The sequence below is a fragment of the Stylophora pistillata genome, chromosome 1 (assembly GCF_964205215.1).
Source record: "Stylophora pistillata chromosome 1, jaStyPist1.2, whole genome shotgun sequence".
Classification (NCBI taxonomy): domain Eukaryota; kingdom Metazoa; phylum Cnidaria; class Anthozoa; order Scleractinia; family Pocilloporidae; genus Stylophora; species Stylophora pistillata.
The window spans coordinates 36,636,002-36,659,112 of NC_142519.1; the positions used below are offsets into that span (position 1 = coordinate 36,636,002).

Here is a 23,111-nt window from a genome sequence, read left to right on the forward strand (position 1 = left end):
TGTACTTCTTACTGGCTGAGATAAAATTATATGGGTTTTTTTTTTTAATTATTAACAAAGCTAGAAGCCTCACTGCTTCAAATTCGACATTAAAATTTTAATAGTTAAGAGAAACGATGAGCTTTAAGCTAAAAGTCTGAACTACTTTTTTGTTACATTCCAGCTTAATTTGTTCAAGTTATTAAGCTTTAATTTAATTCTGTTCCAAATGTAATGAAATGAATTCAATTTCTCAAATGTAAAACATATTTTGATGAGTGCTGCCACAGCTTGTATCAAAGTGTTTCTGTTCTGGTAAATTTAAGCTCCCTTAGATATACATTATTTCTGAAAGGCCCTTTATTTATAAGCCCTCCTAAAACCCCTTACAAAGTTGTATATGCTCGTACTATTAATTAAACCAGCAGTCTTATACTGTTACACTGAGTATTAATGGTATTGTTTTCAGCAAAGTACTTGTGCATTTTGGGGTCAAAAGTCACTATAATGTGAATAAAACTAATCTACAGTACATGTACATTAGCATCAATTTTATCCAAGAAAAAAAAACCACAGTCACTTATAAAACAACATTGAAGAATGAAGTAGGGGTCAAAATGGTGTGACATATACATGCTGTACAGTTGTACACAGGCTTAGACAAACACCAAGCTTACATTTAGCTCTGTTACCTCAACTTAGTTTCTCTGTCCACAATTTTTAGATTGCTTTAGCATTAACACCATATCTAATAGTGTTTTGTCTCCTTTACTATTTACAATGCATGTTAGTTTTGCTGGTTGACCTTCTGATAGAAACTCTTATCACTGTTTTTCACTGTCACAATTCTCATGTGTTAGTGTCATGGCAACCACGTAATTATTAGAGAACACGAAGTTGTTTTATGTAATTTGGACCCTATCAAAATACAATTTTAAGAGTAAACTTCATCATTTCCTCCTCCAGAGACTCGAAAAATACGACGATTTTATTGATTTGTCTACTTTAATAGCAGAACTATAAGACCCCAGCTTGTTCTGTTTTCTTGCCGTATCTTAAATGTATTAAATAAATGTAGTTGCAGGGCAGGAAACTTGGCCCATCCGAACGTCCGAGACGGGTAACTTTTCCATTCGGACACGGAAAAAGAGGATCGAAGTTGTACGATTGGACAAGTGAGGCCTAGCTTATTAACGTCTGCGCTACAGTCGAATTTAATTCAAGGTTCCACAAGCAATTAAATTTGACGATAGCGCGACGTCTAAAACGAATTAATATCGTCTGGTAAATTAAATTCGTCCTTGACGTTTTATCCGTCTTGGTAAGACGGATAAAATAGCGATAACGCGTCTTCAGTTTCAACGTCCCGCTAGCGCCGCGTCGAATAAATTACATGCATTTTCTTAATGTATTTTCTCAATCTATTTTGGCGATTCCGCAGCGACCCGAGGCACTACATTTGGGAAGAGAATTAAATTCGATGGTATTGATTTTAGAGATGAAATAAACAATTCCTAATATAAGAGAAAAATCGAGTTTCCAGATGGGATAAAACCACGCCACGGTTTACGTCGAAGGAAAGACGAATTTAATGGGATTAAATTGGTCTGAATTAAATTCGACTGAAGTAACGTATAAACTAGGCCTAAGTTGTAGAGCTCTAACGTTGCCTGACTTTGGATAAATAATAAATCATTTTTTCTCGTATTTTACAACTAAGAGCCTAGGAAATAAACTTTCTTTTCTTTTTGTGCAAGCTGTGTATTTGATTTCTTCGCTCAGCGTCGCCATTGATTTCCACTTAACTGGGGCATGGTTGAAATAAAAGAGGATTTTTGAAACCCTAAATTGCTGTTGCCGATTTTTTGGGACAAGTAGTTTTGTGGTCCGGACAAGTAAAATACACACTACACATGTGCGAAGGGACAAGTGAATTGAAAAGAAAGTTTCCTGCTCTGAGTTGTAATTTGTCTAGAATTTTGAATCTCTTCCTCTGTAAATCTTTTTTATTTATATTTTTTAATATATACATTAAACACTGCCCGCCTCGACTAGCCTTTGCTAACTGCGGACAGTGCATATTTCTTGTAATATTGTAACATGTCATTAAACTGTCATCAAAACTGTCACCTTACTGGATCAGGCATCTGCGGCAAAGTCAAACAATAAGCATTTTTCCTTATGATTCTCTAGAGTTAGGCAAGCAACTGTGGCGAGTTTTGAAAAGTTTACACGAAGTCTTGAGCATTAATTTATCCTCTGTTAGATCTATGACAAGGGAATATCGCTGAAATAGTCGACATTTTAAAATTTGCTACCATTACTCTGTCAGCTGTTTGTCTTTGAGAGCATTATTTTGTGATTAAGGTCCTTAAAACCCATGGATTAAAGTCAAATGAGAACTATCCATTGTTGATGACTTTGATTTAGTCCAGCTCCCTGGCAATTTTTAAATTTGCTTTTTTTTCTCTAATTGCCACATCGTTGGTCTTGGTCAGGCGGGCCAACTCGAGACGCTGAAAAAATGAGCCTTACCAGTAACCTTTTCTCCGCATCTCCTTAAAGTAAATTCTCATAGAAATTAGGCAAGACTAAGACATGAAAAGCTAAACGAACAAAACATTATCAAAACCACCAAAGAGACGTATGCTTTTTATAGGATGTACATAAAAGTTGTGAGTTCACCTGCCGACGCAAAGACAATGTCTATTTTTTTCGCATTTCAGACTGGCCCGATTCCTAGCAGCTTGTCCGTATTTGTTTAAAGCCATTCTAGGTCCAGTAGGAAGAATAACACCTGATATGCTCATAAGATACAAGATTTGTAGAGTTAGTACAATAAGGAAAATTTTCTACGGGGCAGGTAATACTTACATTTGTATATCTGTAAGTAGTTAGCAATCACTAAGGCCAGTAACATAAACTATGATCCTGTTAAGGCTCGCATATGATCGTTTTTGTCGCGGGGATTAGTAAAATTATCATATGACCCGTCTGGCCCCGCTCGCGCAATCCCATAGAAAGGTGTACCAAAAGCTGACGTGTGCAGGGCTGGACGGGTTGACGTGAGCCGGTCGGGAAAAAGCCATCCGGCTCTGCTTCTCTTGTACGCCTTTATTGCACAAAAAAAAACAAACGAACATTCTTCGCTTTTGTTGCATAAAAAAAAAAAAAAGAAGTGACAACAGTGAAAAAAAAAAGAGAAAATAAGTAATGTTTTCGATGAATTGTGAGTTTCTTGTTCTGACTTAAGAAAATAAATGAAAAGTTTTTTATTGTAGAATCGTTTTTGTGGTATTTCGCGCGCGCCAATCTATGGCGTTCCATTTAAGTCAAAACAGACTTTTCAAATTTTCAAAACTTATAGTCTGAGCGCATGTAGAGAGATGTATGCAAGCCAGGCGTAAACCTCACTTCATGGTGGATGAAATTTTGACTTCAAGATTCACTTAAAGATGAATCTTCTCCAATTCTGTCCATAGGTTTATTAGCTGGAATATTTATAGTGGCAGCAGGCTTTACTCGGCTAGGGAGAACAAGTGTTATACTCCTGGCCCCGGTTGTTCGAAGGATGGATAACGCTATGCACTGGATAAATCTCTATCCGGTGGATAGCACAGTACGTTTTGGTAACACTTATCCGCTGGATAGCGATTTATCCGTTGGATAGCGTTATCCGCCCTTTGAACAACTGGGGCCTGGTGTTGGGTGTTAAATTTTCTGGTTTAAATGCTATTGGTTACGCTGTCAATCATTTGGACATTGCCCCACCCTTTGCATCAGCTCCAAGATTTACAAGCCCTCAACTAGCATGATTTGTTACTTCAAACAAAGTAAGTAGACTTATATAAGAGGGACCTCAAGGAACCAACCACGCATGCTTTGTTTCGAAACTGAATCTGCACTTTTTGTGCCCTGTACATTCGACTGTTTACAGTGGTAGTCCATTCCGCAAGCTTAAAGGCTGTAATTGTTTTTCTCATTTAGACACAAGAAGATTGGAGGATAGTGTTCTGGATCACACTTATTGTTTTATCAGATACAATGAAATATATGAAGTTCATATATTTTGAACTGCGGTATTAGATACATATGGTGAACGATCCTCGCAGTAGATAACGCTATTTAAGCAATAGCGAAAATCAGACCTGAAAAAAATCAGGCCTGTACGGGATTCGAACCACTGACCTCTGCGATACTAGTGCAGCGCTCTACCAATTGAGCTAACAAGCCAACTGGGAGCAGGCCGCTAAGTTGATTCGTAATAAGCCCGTGAAAGTGATAAATCAGATACAATGAAATATATGAAGCTCATATATTTTGAACTGCGGTATTAGATACATATGGTGAACGATCCTCGCAGTAGATAACGCTATTTAAGCAATAGCGAATATCAGACCGGAAAAAAATCAGGCCTGTATCTGATTTATCACTTTCACGGGTTTATTACGAATCAACTTAACGGCCTGCTCCCAGTTGGCTTGTTAGCTCAATTGGTAGAGCGCTGCACTAGTATCGCAGAGGTCAGTGGTTCGAATCCCGTACAGGGCTGATTTTTTTCAGGTCTGATTTTCGCTATTGCTTAAATAGCGTTATCTACTGCGACGATCGTTCACCATATGTACTTATTGTTTACGTTATCGCCGTAATTTTCTACACAGAGCCTTGTTTAGGAGAACGCCAGCCATGGGCATCACCTACTACGCAGGAAGATATAGACAAAGAGGAATAAGACTCCTAGGACTCACACAGAATGATACAGTGCTACAGTAGAAACTACGTGGTAAGATCCAATGGTTACATGTTCCAGTATCACGGTGGCAAGTTGGTTCCAGTCCTTGCTCTTTAGTTCTGTTTAATTAGTGCGAAGCAAAGAGCGAAGGAATACTTACCAACGTGTGGCTCATAGTGAGACGCAATAATTCTACTTCATCATCCGACCGAGGCTAGGAGTATGGCAGTTTGAGGAGCGTGATCAACAATTATGACTTTTTATACGATCGGTATCATCTTCGAAGTCTGTCGACCTTAATTAAGAAAAAAAAATGAACATTTGGCTTATATGAACAAACGTAAGATAAGTTTAAACTGAAGAATAAATCTATAATCATTCTACTACTTTGCAGTATTTCTTTACATAGCGGTCCACATGTTCTGATCTGGGAGAGAAGAGGGGAAAGCGTACTGACACTGCTGTGAAGAACCGTATTATCTTTAGCCGGGCTACCGGAATCGTTCGTCTCCAGGCTGCAAATGACGTGACTGTGATTGTTACCTCGCGGAAAAAAAGGATAACAGGCGGACAGTGATGTCCCAGATCTGTTCAGATAGTTAATCCATCCTTTAATTTTGCTTGAACACGATTGGTTTAAACGTGAGCGAATATGCACCAGCTAAAAAAGGAACTTATCAAACGTATTTGCTTCATTGGGTTTTATTCTGAATGTTACATTCTTTAGTCTCTGTTACGTAGAACCTGTCTCCTTCATCGGAGACAAATCTGTTAATAAATAGTATTTCGCAAGAGAAAATACCCATCACGTTACAATACGCTACGGCTAGTTAAAACTCTCTTAATATGGTTTTGCCGAGAACGGCAAAGAAGTGCATCAAAATGTTAAACGCACGTGCGGGGCGATTGTTTTTGCTCATTAAGCTTATTGTTTTCTGCCGTTCTCGTTGCCGTCGTCATTGCTAAAGCTCCCTAATACTTGTCAGCAAGCCGACCTTATCTTTGTTTTGTACGTGGGAAGGGAAGGGAGGGCGAAAGGGCAGATAGAAAATAGAAGATGCAGAGAACCCATTGATGTCGTAACGATTCTGTCCCAACGATTCTGTTCCGTTTTATTTATTTTTCATGTAATTCTCATTGTGCCTGATAACGATAACCGTACTAATAGCAGAGTTAATGTTCTATGCATTTTACACATGTCAGAACTGATTGCACAGATCCTATCTCTCCCCCTTCCCCCCGAACAGACAAAGAGTCTGCTTTAAGAACTGTTTTCAAACTGTGCATGTTCTTGTAACAGGCATCAGGGCCAGGGACTTTTCAGCTGCCCCTTTCCTCCGGGGACAACCGTGGAAAATGCACGGGATTGACTTAAGAACCGAATTACGAAGTAAACCAATATCTTGGTTTCTCGAGGTTGACAGCAACATCTCGGTAATACCAATATAATAACTATTATTATCACGAAAACTCTTGCGCAGTTTTGTATCCTTAATCAAGCGTCAGGTTTTCTGCTTTGCATAGTCTGTCCTGAGAATTTGACAGTCAACTATTGGGGTCAACGTACAGTTATTATTACGGTATATTCATCAGTATCGCTTGAGCATGGAGCACAAGAACGGCAACAAGATATCAAGATTGCGTCAACTCGAACGCAAAGCCAACCAAACAGTTTTAAATAATCCTATTTTCTTAAAAATGGGGTTCCGCTTTTAGCTATCCATACAAAAAAGTCCCTTGTCAATGATATTTTTACAGTGTCTAGCAATAAGATGTATATATCTTATTAGACGTTTTGTTGTGTATTATTGCTGAGTATTTTTACGAGTTGTGCCGTATTTAGTAAAAATACTCAGCGATACTACACAACCAAACGTGTAATGAGTTATTTATTATCCAACCCGCCAAACTGTTACTTCAGGAGGCGGGACGGAATTGACGCGTTGTCGTGTTACTGTTTCTATTTTCTTCAATAAATGAAGAAGTTTCCTGGTCGTCTAGCTTTCTTTTTCTTCGTTCGATTCAACTAATAAACTCAAATCTAAATTTGCCATCCATTCCGAGTCTTCGTCGTCAGAAATATGATCCAAATTGTCCGCCATCTTTTTTCCCGTAACTTTAATCCAATTCTTGCGCGATGCGAGAAAACCTGTCTAACCGGTTCTCTGGTGTACAAATAACGCATGATATTTGTACTCGTCTTTTGCGTTATTTGTACTCTACGGATTGTAGTTGGATAACAAAAACAGATAACTGAGATACAAGCATGAGAGCAATAGTTAAATTAATTCAACATAATAATACGTTCTTGGGCGGGACGTTTCAAAACATACGCTCATCAAAAGCATAACATTGACTCGTATAACGAGTACTGTGCGCAAACTGAAGCACACGTTTAGCATTACGTAATTATTTCTGTATTACTTCGCTGTCGCCATTATCCGAAGTCATTTCTTCGTCAGTAGAATCCTGAAGAGTGCCTTCAATCGGGAGGGTCTCGTGAAGATACTTGAGCAGGCCTCCATCAGCAAAGTCATCCACTGTGTGTCCCTGGCCAGTCATAACTCATCTAGCGGTCAGTAATCCTTCCACACCCACAGGACCCCGGGCATGGATACGACCCGTGCTGATACCTACTTTAGCACCTAAATAAAATAATGGTGTTTATTTAGTATCCTGTACCTTTGACGGACTCGATGAATTCCCATCCCCGCTACCTATAGCAAGTTCCGCGACACACTATGCTCCTACGCAGGGCAAGAAAACCCACGATAATCAACTGGTAGAAAAACGGGCAAAGTGCATCCCCGACCAAAGCACTGGAGCTATACCAGGGTTTCAAGGTTCTAATGGACTCACGGGTGTAATTGGAAGGTAGGAGTCCCGATGCGCGCATAATTTCCCCTCCCTTTGTAAAACGACCTTTTCAGGTCAGCAACATTCAAATCTTCAGAATCACTTTTGGAAAACTGCCTAAATCCAAAGGATCGTCATGGCATTATATGTTTTCCGTGGCTAGATACTCCACTTGTTCGTCATTCTCCCCGCTTGAATGCAAACGCGTAAATACGCAGTATGAGCCATTTCACATAAGAGCGCGGAAATTCGTGACAGCGCCCCTATCCCTCTTCCCACCGCCTTTGAAAAATCCTACGTATGCGTATTTAATTAGATTAGCCCGTTCACTCCCAAGGTATCATTAGCAATTCTCCTCACAGGCAGCCATACAAATAGTATGAAACTAGTTCGGAGAATTTGGTATTGGATCAATAAATAATTCCCTAAGGAGAAATTCTGGGGCCCGTTTTCCGATAGTCTCATTAACTGAACAGGGGTCCGTTTCTCGAAAGTCCCGGTAAATTATCGAGCCCGGTAAGTCACCCGGTAAGTCCCCCTAAACTTTTCGGGTGTTTCTCGAAACTCCCGTTAGTTTCGATCCCGTTAATTTTACCGATATCTTGCCCGGTAATTTACGGGAGGTCGTAACCTCCCGTAAAGTTATCGGAGAGTCGCAAATGTTGAAAAACCAAACAAAATGGCGGCTGGGGGCGGACTTTTCTGCTTAGCGCGAAGACCAAGATTATATCAAAGACGCCCCTTTCTAGCCGATATGGCTGATTGTGAAGTTATTGAACGTTTTCGGCTCTCGCGAGGAAGGATAGAGTGGCTCGTTGAGCAGCTTAAGGAGGAACTACAAAGAAACACGACAAGAAGCTGCCCACTGTCTCCGGAAACCCAGGTCAATATCATAAGTAGTTGTTGTTGTTTCATTGTACACCGTTTGAAGGCGTTTGCATGGAAACACTATATATAACTGTGAGGTTCTATTTCATTTTTTTTTTTTCTAACTAACAAACGGCAGTGGAGAAAATTATTGAGTAGATAAACACTTCGTCATGTTAACGCTAATCACTCGCCGCGAGTAATGACTTTAAAATGGCTTCCTTGTATGAACGTTGAAATGGGTTCCTGTCACGCAAACCTGATCTTACTACAAGGCAAACCTGTTTCCCGTGTTTTAATTGCAGTTTTTTTTTTTTTCTTTTTGGAGGAAATCAGTTAACTGACATTATACAGATAGAAATAAACATCATACAGTACAGCGATCGCGGAGACTTGCATTAAACGCAGCCGGGTTGCACAAATGCTGACAATTGTTGCTTACGGCATTAGCTGAGTGATACAACAAGTGTACTGTGCTTATGATGGATAAATGAAAAGAATAGACTTTAAAATTCTTCTCCCTAATCACATAACTGGTTCGGTCGCATTGTTAATGATATTAGCTTGCTTTATGCTAGATAACTCGATTGGAGGTCGGAGAAAATTACGCATGACATTCACTGAAGAAAATGATTAAATCACTCTAAAAAAAAACTTTTAAATTCCATTCTTTTTCACAATATTCTGAACATTTACGTAAGAGAAATTCCCGTCAGTATAAACTGCGGAAATTAAGTGTTTGTAGCTAAATTTAAAGATTTCAGGTTTACATTGTTTCCTCGGTGGTCCGCATGTGTTGTTTGCTTGCTCTCTGAATATTCTGATTAGGGATCCTGTTTGATTGTTAGTGACATTTATCTACAATGCCTTTCAGGTTCTCATATCACTCCGTTACTATGCCTCAGGGAGTTTTCTCAAAGTCATAGCTGATACCATGGGAGTATCAAAGGCAAGTGTAAGCAGATCATTGCTTGCTGTCTCCAGGTGCCTGGAGAGAATGTCTCAAGACTGGATAGTGTTTCCCACACGAAATACTGATTTGAAGTAATGCTTGAAGCTTAACTGTAAATTACAGAATAGCCAACGTGTGGAAAGGTTTGAAAAATGTTAACTTAAATATGTGGGCAAATTTCAATTCTCAATTGTTTCTCAATCTAAAGCAAAGCAGGTGCTCTTACTGGTTGATTTATTGTCTACTATTTGCCCATGGGTGTACACTTATGACATTTGTGGTTCTGTGATGTAGCTCAATGAAAGGACTTCTTTAATGCTCCAATGTGTCAATGAATATGTTATAAAACAAGTGGTAAATGCCACAGCTGTACACTTTTGAGTTATGGATGTACTTAGGAGGTTTGCTAGGCACTCAAGCCTTCAGTTGCCTTGGGTGACTCTCCTGCTTCTTTTGGGCTCTGCAACCTCCTGCTTGCATTTATAACTCTGTAATGTAGGCTATGGCATTTACCATTTGTTGATTTGGTTTAGGAATTTAACGGGTGAATCCAAGAACAAAAACAGTTACAAGGTTTACTTTCTGGACTTTCTTTTTGAAGGTGAAGGGAATGGGAGACATTTAACCCTTGAAGTCTAAAGAAATTAGATGACTATGATGCCTGAAATTCATAGAAATTGAATACTTTGTTCTTGTCCTACAGGCAACAATGGCTGACTTTTACACTATAGCAGGAATGCCCCGGGTAATTGGGGCTGTGGATGGCTCCTTGATACCCATCAGGGCTCCAAATAATCAGGAACATTTGTATGTGTGCCATAAGGGCTTTCATGCTATAAACACCATGGCAGTGTGCAATGCACGACTGTTCTTCACCAACTTTGTGTGTAGATGGCATGGTAGTGTCCATGACTCAGCCATTTTTTCTGCCAGCATGCTGCACATACACCTAGAAGGCGGTGGCGGAAGAAATGGTTGGCTACTGGGGGATCGTGGATATGGCATCCAGCCATATTTGCTGACCCCTTTCAGGCCCGATAGTGTGTCCACACAACCCCAAAGGAAGTACCAGAAGGCTCACACTAAAACACGGAACACCATTGAGAGGGCCTTTGGCCTATGGAAGGCTAGGTTTCGTTGCCTTGACATTTCTGGTGGGGCACTACAATTTGAACCAAGTCGTTGTTGCACTATTATTACTGCAACTGCTGTGCTTCACAACATGTGTATTTTGGACAACACACCACTCCACATTTATGATGAGCAACCACCTCAGGAACCAGACTTGGTAAATGAGGTGCCAGCTCACCTTCAAAGCAATGCTGGGGTATTGGTGAGAGATCACCTCATAAATAATGTATTCAATTAAGTTCAATAAACATCCATTGAAGGAACATCCAAGTTACTTTAATTATGCACCCACAAGCACCCTCAGCTCCCAATAACAGAAAAGAACTCCACAAATACGTAAAGAAAAGCAATTCAACTGTGTTAAATGCATCGAATAGAACTTACCATAAATTTTAATACACCTACCTTTCACATCGTTGCGTTCTAAAATAATAACGTAATCATGTCATCCCTAATCGGGAAGTATGAGAACGAATCACCAGAAATGACAAGACTCCTAGACAAGAACGAAATTGTCGATCGAAGTCTTCGAATCGAGCCAAAAAAGGCAATTGATCCTCATTTTCAAGTAATATGGCTACGCAAAATGACGATCTGGAAATATTTCCGTCTAACCCCATACTAATAAAAAACAAAGCCGAAGTCCCAAAGGAAATCTGTAGTTTTGCCTCTGCTTTTCTTTCTCCAAGAATTGAATGTATAATAAAGTATGGGGTTATACGGGAATCTCGACGATCTCTCTCAATAATTGATAATTTGCTCTCCTCTGATACAACGTTAACTTTGAAGTTAAACTTCGCGGTGCTCTTCAAAAATCATCGCAGTTGCAACGACAACAATCGAACGTTGAGCCCGTCGAATACGTTATCGAATGATGAGACCGTCGAAAACTTCGCGGTGTTTTTCAGAAAGCGTCACGGCAGCAAATATGACAGCCGAATGTCGAGACCGTCGAATACGCTATAGTCCCAAGTCTTTCTCCTTCTCTCGTGCACGAGCGTGAAGCGTGCGCTGGAGATTGGTAACAACCCGCTATTTCATCGGGCCCGGTAAATACCGGGAAAATTTACGGGTGCTTCGAGAAACGCTATTTCGGGCCCGGTAGAGTTTCCCGTTAAACATCCCGATAAGTTATCGGGCCCGGTAGTTACCGGGACTTTCGAGAAACGGGCCCCAGGCCCGAAGCCATATTTTACAATCAAAATTTAGAGAATTGATTCGCAGGTTCTGGTACTCTAACCAGTACATTTTGTTCCTTTAGCTGATAGTTTTATTGCACAATTTACAAATCTTCTGAAACCCCACATTGAATAACAACATATTCCTCCTATAGGAAACAGTAGCCGCAAAAACAGAACAGCTTTACCGGCCCGTTAATTTCACTGTACCTTCGAGAAACGGGCCCCGAGTCAATGATGGAAGTCAAAGGTTTACAAGCTTCTAAATTCCAAATGATTACATAAAAAGAATACGAAAGGTGCCACGCTACACGAAGAACACTGGGAATGGAGGATGTCATCATCATTACGGTGTCAAAATAAGAAATCCAATCCCATAACTGCCGTAGTTGCGCGCCTGCAACCTGTTTCCCGGACCTCTGATATCTATGAGCCAAAGTATCCCTTTTTACCAATTAAGGATCGTCGCAGGTTACATTTTTTTTGATCCAAGCCTCCCAAAAATTCGATAAGATTTTTATTTCCCTTCGGGATAATCTTTTAACCCTTCACACTCCATAACTAGAACCCTTGTTACTGGTACCGAAGCAAATTTCTCCTCCCATCGGGTTACTAATCAATTTTTGCGCTCCACGAACTGAATCTTTTATTTGACCTAATTAACGGCAATTGTGTTCCCGTAATAGCTAAGCACACTGTTTCATACTTACCCAGGCCAAAGGTATACCCATCGGAAAATCTAGTGCTTGTGTTATGGAAGACACACGCACTATCCACAGCTTTTAGAAAGTGATTAGCAGTCCCCTCTAAAAATAAAATATTTTGATAAGGGGCTTTTAGTAATCGGTACAACGCAAACCATAAATGCATCTTGCGCGGCTTACAAATTTGTGAACTGAGCAATATGTAGTACAACATAGAAACTTAGAAAACATAAGTAAGCTGTCTATATTTTTCTGCGTTGCGCAGCTTACGTAGGTTCGCTTTAAGGATTCTACAAACAAACAAACAAACAAACAAACATACGAAACATCACATTGTAGAGATGATGGCCAACAGAAATGACCTCTAAAAACGGACCTTACAATCATTGAAAGAAATGCCCCATACTGGAAACAAACGGACGTTGAATTGTTATAATGAAAACTTTAGCAAACGCTTAGTCAACATATGCGGCAAATTAAAATGGCGCGTGGCGTTAACATTGAAAGACTAATGTTTTTTACATGTAGCTAGCGGTGGATATTAACCTCGCTGCATAACCACCCTCACTCGGTGAATAGCTCTTAAATATCCCGAGAATTACCAAAAACACTGATATAATCTTCATCACACTGTCATAGCTCCGCGAAATCATTGCGATCAAAACAGAGCTGAGAAGAACCCTGATTATGAAGAGATTAAGTAAGATATTCTTACCATTATCAGTGATAATGACAGCGTGAGAGCTTGCAAATTGATGGATGCGATCAATGGCTTCCTCTGTAGTGCTGACTACTTCCACTGCACACTCTAACTCGCTGTATTCTTTCTTCGTAGTCTTGGCCAGAGCCGGTAAAGTCTTGACCAACTTGAGTCCGGCGTGAACTATTACCTCAAAAGAAATTCAATTAAACAAACAAATGAAATTAATACGAGGAATAAGAACAAAATTAGCGAACGGGGTCAGTTGGTGAGTTGGTGGTCCTTAATAAGGACGCACATTTTGTCCAGCATGAGTAATGAGCGAACTTACGTAGGTTAGCGACGAACAAAAAAAGCGTTCTGATTGAAAAAAAAAAAAATAAATAAAAAAATGATAATAATAATAATAATAAAACAGCTTCGCACTTCAATTTTACTCAAAGCTGTGTTTTCATAGTTTTGTCAAATTTCGTGATTTTGACGCTTAAACGCATAGAGCGATGAAAAAAACAAAAACAAAAACAAAGACAAAATAAATTCAATTGCGCAGAATAACACAAAAATTCATAACTTACTCCTTTTTCCCTGAGAGCTTTCAGCATGTGTTCCAGAAATGGTGACCTAATAAGATCCCTGTGGACTAAAAGAGTCTCCATAGCATTGCAAGCTGCAAGGTAGTCACATTTGGAATCCATTATTACAAAGGAAGAATAGAGTATACTGCAACCAAAATACAGATGATCGATGCCGAGAAATCACGTTTAACAGATGTACCGTACGAGCATGATCACCCACAACGAAATGTTTGTCTCGGCAATCATTAAGCCAAAACGGAAAGCCATTGAAGAACGGTTTGGTTTAAGGATATTACCCATGAGATCTCGGTAAATATTCGTTGATGACCAACATTTTCAGCTTTGCTGGGCCGAATACGTTCTGCGCGTTTAAACATCTAGTTGAATAGGGGGAGTTATCAAATGGTTTTTGGGAAAAAAAGCCAAAATTTTCGTATTTCACGATCCTTGAAGTAAAGTAAATCCATGTGGTAAAGTTGATCCCCACACAAGCACCACAAGTAGTATCAAGGAAGTTATCGCTGAAGATTGCAGAATGCGGGTTCTTGTCGCGTTAATCGCACTCGAATCAAGAATAATTGGTTAGAAGAATGCTGCAAGTTTTTTGGACCAATCACCGAGCGAAGTTAAGCACAACGAATGCAACCGTTGGTTATTACTACTTCCAATTAAAAATCGAGCAGAATCGGCAATGAAACGCTTTTTCACCAAGCATGAGGTACAATAATGAGTTATATAATGCTCACCAATCTTTGTGGCCATTTCAAGATCTGCATCTTTGTCGACATACACGTGGCAAATTCCCTAAGCATGCCAAGAACAGGAATTTCTTTGCTCTGTCTGAATGCGCTCAATCATCTCACTGGAGCCTCGAAGGATGATTACATCCACGTATTTATCCAACTGATTAAGATGATTTACCTCTTCTCGAGTACTGACCTAACAGTAAGAATAACATTTACACAGTCAGTATATAAAGAATACAGGACTGACACGGGTTTGATCGGCTCACAGAGTTCGATCACAGATCTGTGGCACGGCTTCTATGAGAAATGATCGCCGGTGAGAAGGGAGAGGAGGTTTGGGAAGGGTAGACGCCAAACCTTCCCAATTCAACGCTCTTCGTACCATCGCGCTTCATTTATTAGAGAAATTTCCGCTTGAGTGTGAAAAGAAATTCGGAATTGTCTTCATCTTGGTTTCATTTACTGCGCCTTGTCATTGGTCCAGAAAACTCGTACCACTTCCTCGACCAATCGGATCCAAAACTACAACCAGAGGCGAGATGGTCGCTCAACCGCTTGCTTTTTTTTTATTTGAGCCGTCATTGGCTCCTTGTGATTACTTGAGTTTTGTTTTACGATACCCAATCGAAAAGCGGTCTGAGAGAACTTCTGGAACAGGGTACCCACTTTGCTTATTCATGTTTTGGAAAGCAAAAGAATTGCGAAGTTCATCCCTGAGTAATTACTGAGAGCATCAAAGACATACTGAAACCTAATTAGTCCACATTCAGCGTGCGAAGTGAATTGCAAGGCAGTAAAACTCTGAATCAAAGTCAATGGCTGCGAGGAGGTCAGTCAATGGTAGTCAATAGAAAGTTTAAATTGAGAGCAGAAAATTGATGTATGAAAAGTTTATAAGGGCCCGTCTAATGTTTTAATCCTTCAGAAAAAGTTACTGCTGCCGGTTTACTATCACGAAATTATTTGACTCTCTCTACAAATGACAGTAAAAATTGTAAACATTTACTGACGTCTGTTGAGGCGAAAAAACAACAAGGATGTTGGATTAGTGTCAGCTAATCAGCCTAAGCACCGTTACAAAACTTACCGAACTGACAGCTTGGGGGAGGGGGAGGGGGGAACGTACATGGACAAAGCCTCTGCAACAAGACTGTGAAGACATCTGTTGCTGTGATAAGCTTCTTTACCACCATTCAGAAGCAAATCGTTGCCTGTGCTGATGGCTAAACAGGCCACCTTGGAGAAAAAAATTCCAGCTTATGAAGAGACAAATACATGAACAAACAAGACCAGAGGGAAAAAATCCCTTTCGTTTTCCATGGGTAAGGCTCAAAATCCCTGGTTTTATAAAAGCAGGATTTTTATGTTTTCAGATTACTTTGGATCAAGAAGAAGTCAACAGGAACACACAAAAAAAGAAAAAACAAAACAAAACGAACGAACGAACAAATACTTTTCATATCTAAACACCAGGTAAGTCAACTTCTAATTCTTACAATACTTTGTAAGGAATAGGATGAGAAACATTTAAACCTACTACAGCTGTACCTGCACTAAAGCAGCTGGGCAAGATCCAAAAATCACAAGAAGCCCTCCAATTGGAATAGTTTCTTGTTTCAGCTTTCAACCATATGCGATTTTGGTTCGTTTTAGTACACGACCCAAGATGTTGTGCGAGGAATTCGCAATCTGTCTCAGTCCCTGAGAAAGGTTTTCAAGTTTGGACGGACGGTGTCAAAAGTAATCTGTCCATCATAAGGGCACTTAAGTGTCTCTCAAACCGAGCATAGTCCAGATCTTTGAAGTTTGCATATAGAATTTGATCCTTGCGTTCGATAAGAAGGTCGGCTAATTTGTAAATGATTCTGACCCGCTAGACAAAACACGTAAAAGAAAAACAAAGGCGCATCATTTAAACTGCAGTACTGCGCGTGACCTTTGAATGTTGAAATGATAGATGAGGCGCGAGAAGACTCAACTTCAAGTCGTGCTCCAAACCTAGGCCGAGGCAAAAAGAGAGAGAAGATGTTGGCAAAAGCCGAACACTACCCCTCAACCAAAGGGAATTCTGGGTTATTTTGGTCAAACAACTCGTCGACAACCATTCCGTGCATTTTTTTTGCCTATACGTCTGGATAATTTGAAATGGCCCAAAGAAGCCTGCAGAACAGACATTATTTGTTTGGCGTTTATCAGTGGAACGGAGGTAAGCGCGAGACAAGCGCGGAGTGCCAGTCGCGTGTGAGGGGAGAAACGTGTTACTTCACGCTCGCCTCGCGTTTGCCTCCGTTCGTCTGAACAGCACAAAAGGATTCCGCCTGCTCTGCAGGCTAGGCCTGAACATGGAATTCAATTAATAGCATACAACTGTTCGGCCTTAAGCATTTTCAATAGTCTACAGCCGTACCTGGTCAGCGGTCAGTGCTTGCAGAGCTCTTCCCCCTTTGCGAGCTATGAAAAAAGCGATTTAATAAAAGAAACCTAAAAACAAATTTACGCAGAAAAAAAGGAAAGCAGAATTACAGCAAGCAATTCTATAAAACTAGTATATCCCGAGAAGAAGGTGCAAATTTACAGTCACAGGATCAACCTGGACCACTTGGAATATCATCACGCGCGAGTTACCACAAATTTTCAGGAGGGAGGGGGGAATGGGGGAAGTTACTGAAAGGCTTAACCAGACACTGTAATCACTAAAAACACTCGGTACCTAGTTCAGGATGCACACTGAATGAAAACGCTGATATGGCATTTTTACAAAAACTGCCCCCAATCTGGCATCTAAAATCAATAATTTCACAGAACCCTATGTGGACATCCCAATCTCCTCTTTAATTGTTTGATTTCAGGATCCTGTCCCTCCAGCGTTTCTTAATATTTAAGTTAAGCTCGAGATCAACTCTGTATCAGATAGCCATTAGAGTTTGAGAATTCTAAACATAAAAGTATCGCAATCAAGTCTCGATCTAATATAAAGCGCTCTCCGATTGGCCTGCTGCCTTAAGTTTCCAACCAATCACTATAAGGTAAACTACAACATGACGATGACATGGACTAAGGTACAATCTGACGTACCTGCCGCAGCCTGATTCTCTACAGATGGCCCTGGTTCTTCGACCATAATGAAGAATGCTCCAACTTTTCGGCTATTCAGAACTTGACGAATGACGTAATCACTTCCTGTACCATTGGCTAAAACTACACTCGTAGCGCTCTTTGGTACCCAGGCTGCAGCCTGAACAGCCATAAAGAAGGTAAAAATAAAATGGTTAAGTTACGAGAGTTGAAATAATTCATCGTTATTTTGTAAACCTTTTTCTCTGAGAGCAAATCGAAGACACGTCCTGCGAAACTGTTTCGATCTCTCTTTCCCAAAGATTCAAACGTAAACTTGCCTTTGTAAAGGAATCATAACACGATTTTTGACTCGTACTAAATTTAGCATAAAGCCCCGTTCACACCGTGCTGTGACTTTCTGTCATCGTTCTGCCTTGCGTCCACACTAATCCGAAAAGATACTCCACTGAAAACAGAGATTTTCAAACTACAGATAATTTTAAAAACGGCACTATAGGCCATACGGTAACTAAAATGTACTCAGAGAATAATTGAAAAGAGGTAGCTGTGTACGGATAATCCAAAATTGAAAGGATTTGGCTGCATGTAAATTTCAGTACCTGTCTGCCTGCCCTGAAGTTTACCTCAAGATTTAGTATCTTTCTCGTTTGTACTTTTTTGTGATTTTATTGAATCAAAAAGACTGGTCTTTCACCATGTTTTTGAATGACAACTTGTTCCTTGCAAATGGGAATTTCAATGCTGCGTTCCAATAAAATTTACCTGACCTCCCCTTAAAGAGTATCCGGTGCTCTAACAATCCTCGCTCATGGACGGTCAATTTTCTAAAGTTCCCCCTTCATACTCTTTGCAAACTTGTTTCAAACTACTGGAAGTACACACTTTCACTTTAGACTCCATGCCTCCCCTGCCAACACGTGACTTTTCTCCAAATTCAATGTTACTGACGTCCGCTGGCCTGAACGTGTCTAGAAGGCGAGACTCAGGCAAGTCGGGAGGGCCGCTGTAAATGCCCTGTATATCTGATAATATCAACAGCAAAAATCTGCCTTCATTTCCACTGATAGCAAGGAAGATAAACTATCATTGTCCTTTACACTTATCACCTGATGAAAACAACGAGAATCGAATCTTTTTTAAGAGCAGTGGAATAACAGTCACGTTATTATCAAATCCACATTTACGTTGAAGCTTAACAGTAACATCAGGAAGTCACAGAGGAAAGTTAAGTAAAACCCCAAAGCAATTCCGTATTACTTTCAGCACACAATAATTGAAAATTGCTCCAAAAATTTTATCTACAGCTAAGATTCCTACATGCTTAGAACACCTGCAGACTTGTATCTGTCATGTTGAGGATTCAGTGATTGTTCTCAATTTTGTCAGTGGCTATTTGCTGGATCAAAGAAGTGCACAATTTGTTTTTGTCAGTAAAAAGTTTTCCACGCGTTTTTTTCACTCCAAATTGCATCCTATGTCGTTTGATTACCGATGAGTAGATGTTGAGAATTTGAGAATTTAGCGTCACATCAAGCTAAAAACTCTCTGACTGATATTAGTAATGTCTGCAGCTCCTACGATCTGATGAACACTGAATGATGGTTAACCCTGCGGGTGACAAGCATCTAATTCTTCTTACAATAATTATGACTGCTGAATCAAACTTTACAGTACTGAGAATAAAGCAAATGATCACCTACTGCAGAAGCTACTGATCGTTCAACAAACTCTACCAGTCAGTACCCTACTGGTGAACAGTGTGGAGAATTTGCTTACTGATATTGTAAGGACAAGATATCTGTTAATCTCTTCTAAAAGTCCACTGACTAAGATTATAAACAAGACTTTCACTACTAGGCTGCTTTCTGTAACAAAATTCCAAATTTTTTTTACTAGAAGAACAGCTCGTACTGAGTGACTATTTTGCATTACTGTTTACAATGAGCATGCAACAAGGCTTTGGAATCAACATAAACATGGACGTTGACAGGAACAGCAAACAATCCTACGAGTGAGATTAATTCAGACAAAAGACAGAGTCACCAAGGAAACTAAAGATAAATTGTGATAAATTGTGCTTAGAGTTGGTGGACCCTTGAACTCCAAGAAGTGATCAACATGTAACTTCTCCCAATAATATTCAATAATATCCAGCAAACAGGTAAAGAGAATACTCAAAACTTATCAAGTAGAATTTGTTATTGTGATCTAACACCAAATTCTTGTAACTAATTTACAAAGGAAATGTGTAGCAGCTATAAGAGGAATTAGCAATCAGCTCTTAGGATTAATGATAAAGGGTTAAAAGCTAAAAATGCCAGGCTGACACAATGCAGCTATGTGCTAATGCCAAAAAATGCATGACACGCTAAAATACCAGGTCAATCTCTGATATGCCAGAGCATAATATAAACTTTTCACTTGCTGATCCACAAATTAAAGGTAATGTTCTCAAAGTTTGACAATAAAATAAACATGTACATGCTGTACTTCAGTTAATTATTAGGCCTCTCAAGTTTAAAGAAACTGCTAAAATTAATACATATTTTTTAGGATTCTTGGAATTGATAATAACCGGGAAACAGAAAGTAATTAGTTTCAACATTTTGTCTTCACTAGCGTTAACTACAACTTCTTGTGCCAACTAACCTCTCTAAATGATGCTAAGTGACTGAATTAGGGATTTGTGATTGAAAATGTTACTCACCGGTGCCCAGGCCATCTTATCAAATTGGAAGAAAAGTGCATGTAAGGGAAGGAGACAGTGACAGTGTTAGAAAAGTTCATTGGCTAGCTTTTAACTACATTCGCACTGAGCTAAATTCTACATAAAACTGTCTTAAGTTGAACTGTTTAACAAAATTTTATTTAGGTTGTCTATGATGACGAGTTTCATGTTTTTGGCTACTCTGTTCATACAATTGGACAATTTCTCTGGTTCCTTTGGCATGGCAATTCCACAATAATGTACATATAGCTTACTCATCAGCTTTCTGAAAACTCTGTCCAATCATTTTCAGTTCCACTTCATTATGTGGCTACCAACAAGTCCTCCAGTACATGGAGAATCTTAGAAGAATAAGTTACATGTATGCAACTGGGATCAAGTGGATGGGTGGTGCACACTGCCTCTTTTTGCAATTTGAGCATAATGAAGACCAAACAAGACTGAATAATTATGAAGAATAACTCATACATGAGGTATCAAGTGGAATGATAGGTGCATACTGTCCCTTGCAATAAAAACAAAACAGAGATGTGCAGCCCAAAGAAAACTTGAATGAAACTACAGCAATGGATGAGTGTATCTAGAAATCTTTTACACTGTCTTTCCCCCTCACCCAACCCCTCCAGAGACAGTGACATTTTACCACTAAGCCAGGGGAAAGGACACAGCCTTTCATCCTATGCTCCCCATGTCCCATATTGCTATAATATCCAACAGAAATTATCACTGAAACCTCTTTTATCTACTCTCTTCAGAAATCAATGATTTTCTGCTTTAAAAAACATATCATGATATATGCCCATGGGAGGAAATCACTGCTTAATGGTCACAAATGATTTCTAGCAATTTAACTTCAGTGTTGTGTCGTTCCAAATGATATTAACACTCATACAGCAGAAGAGACCCCACTAGCCTGCAAACACTCTGACCCTGACGTGTTATCAGCACTGTGGCCAAGCATTTCTTCAACCATGGGCAAGTTTAAGGCCTTGAGCAAGGCAAGCCATCTACTTGACAAATCAACAGTGGTTTAGTGTGTTCTGTACACTTATCAACAATGATATTTGTCATCACAGAAGTCAAAATCTTGTGGACGCACGCGACTGTCAACAAATTTTGATCACTGTGAAAATTAATATCGTTGTAGATAAGAGTACAGACCACACTTAACCACTATCAATTAATTTATTTTAACCATAATATCAACGTCAAATAAATTGGTTCTAGCAGTCCATGACTCGATCACTGCGTGAGCAGCACTGTATGTACTCTTGTGGACAGTGGCAAATTGGCCAATGCCACTGGGACACTTAGACAGTGACAAATTGGCCAATGTCTTTGGGACACTTTGACAGTGACAAATTGGTCAATGCCATTGGGACAGTTAGTGACAAATTGGCCAATGCCATTGGGACACTTAGACAGTGACAAATTGGCCAATGCCATTGTGACAGTTAGTGACAAATTGGCCAATGCCATTGGGACACTTAGACAGTGACAAATTGGCCAATGCCATTGGGACACTTAGACAGTGACAAATTGGCCAATGCCATTGGGACACTTAGACAGTGACAAATTGGCCAATGCCTTTGGGACAGTTAGTGACAAATTGGCCAATGCCCTTGGGACACTTAGACAGTGACAAAATTGGCCAATGCCATTGGGACACTAACAATCATTGCTAAATCCCTTGAAGACCTCTCATTAGCTCACATTGCTCATTAAGACCTCATATTGCCCCACAGGCAAAGTCAGGCAGAAGCACCTGTAAATTGATGGTCTGCTTGCGGGCTAAGTCCTTGCCATTCTTAAAATTTCAGTTTTGTTTCAAATGGTTTTCTTCAGAAGTTGCACACGTTTAACTCCCCTTTAGTTTGCCAGGAAATGATCCTCCCTGGGGTGGATGTGAAAAGGTCCTAGAGCTGCTTATTTTAATGCCATCTACCTAATATAGCTAACTAAACTATTCTGACTTGAAAAGCAAGTTAAGTAATAATATTTGAAATAGTTTTGAAAAACAGAAGAAAAAACATTTTATGAATGTTCCAAAATGACAAACAGGTCAGGAAATTTCCTAGGCAGAAAGATAACTGATATAACACCATGAGCTGGAATTGGTGATTATAACAATTTAATTGTGTAAAATGAAAGAATTTGTAAATGGCAGTTAAACATCTGTAAGTGCACCTGACAAATAGTAAAAACACTCAAGGGCAAATATGATTGAAAAAATTCTAGAATAGGATGTGCAGTTCATGAAATGATCTAACTTACATCTCTATTTGGTGAAAAAGTTATTAAATTACTTTCAATTGATGAGCACAATTCATACCAATAAATGACACCTTTTGAAGACCAATTTTAATTTCAATCAGTTTAATCTGCTACAAGCAAGAGAAAGAGAGTGGAAAGCCAAGCTGAGTAAAGGTGAAAGAATTTGCTCAATATGTAGATTGTAGAATGGCTTATTTAAATGCTGTGAGGAAGTGTTAGTCAAAAAATTGCTAAAAAGACCCTACCACAAATTTTTAATTTGGATAAAAAATATTACTGACACAGCTGCCTTGAGTTTCTAATAGTGGATGTACAATATATTTAATTTGGCTTTAAACAGGCTCATTAGATTTGCGGGCCAGAAATTTGCCACAACTACCAACTGTCAAATAACAGGATCCCAAATTTCAAATCTAATTCAGAGCTCAGAATTAAATAATAAAAAAAACCTTTTGAAGCTTCTGAAAGTTAGGAGACAAAAACTTAAAAGAGCTTATTAAGAATTTTTTATTGATATAGAGTCTTTGCTATGAATCATGAAGAGGAGAGATATTTCACAGACCACATAAAGCTGCAAGATCAAGTACTAACTTTTCATATTAAAGGAGACA

At 39.4% G+C, this 23,111-nt stretch overlaps 1 long non-coding RNA gene and 1 pseudogene across 2 annotated transcripts in view; one reads left to right on the forward strand and one right to left on the reverse strand.

Moving 5' to 3' along the window:
- The first annotated feature begins 2,467 nt into the window (after positions 1-2,467).
- Positions 2,468-6,705, forward strand: LOC148742286 (uncharacterized). The gene is made up of 2 exons (XR_015999391.1): positions 2,468-2,842; positions 4,643-6,705. It is a non-coding gene; the product is annotated as an uncharacterized LOC148742286 (long non-coding RNA).
- A 265-nt stretch (positions 6,706-6,970) lies between these two features.
- The window catches only part of LOC148742287 (delta-1-pyrroline-5-carboxylate synthase-like), a 24,311-nt pseudogene continuing 8,170 nt past the window's right edge, over positions 6,971-23,111 (reverse strand). Inside the window, exons 4-14 of the transcript XR_015996071.1 lie at positions 20,206-20,220; positions 18,381-18,604; positions 17,496-17,655; positions 16,828-16,871; positions 15,969-16,293; positions 15,504-15,656; positions 14,421-14,613; positions 13,675-13,796; positions 13,115-13,289; positions 12,406-12,501; positions 6,971-7,356 (exon numbers count right to left, since the gene is read on the reverse strand). The product of XR_015996071.1 is annotated as a delta-1-pyrroline-5-carboxylate synthase-like (transcript). The remainder of the gene's footprint in view (positions 7,357-12,405; positions 12,502-13,114; positions 13,290-13,674; positions 13,797-14,420; positions 14,614-15,503; positions 15,657-15,968; positions 16,294-16,827; positions 16,872-17,495; positions 17,656-18,380; positions 18,605-20,205; positions 20,221-23,111) is intronic.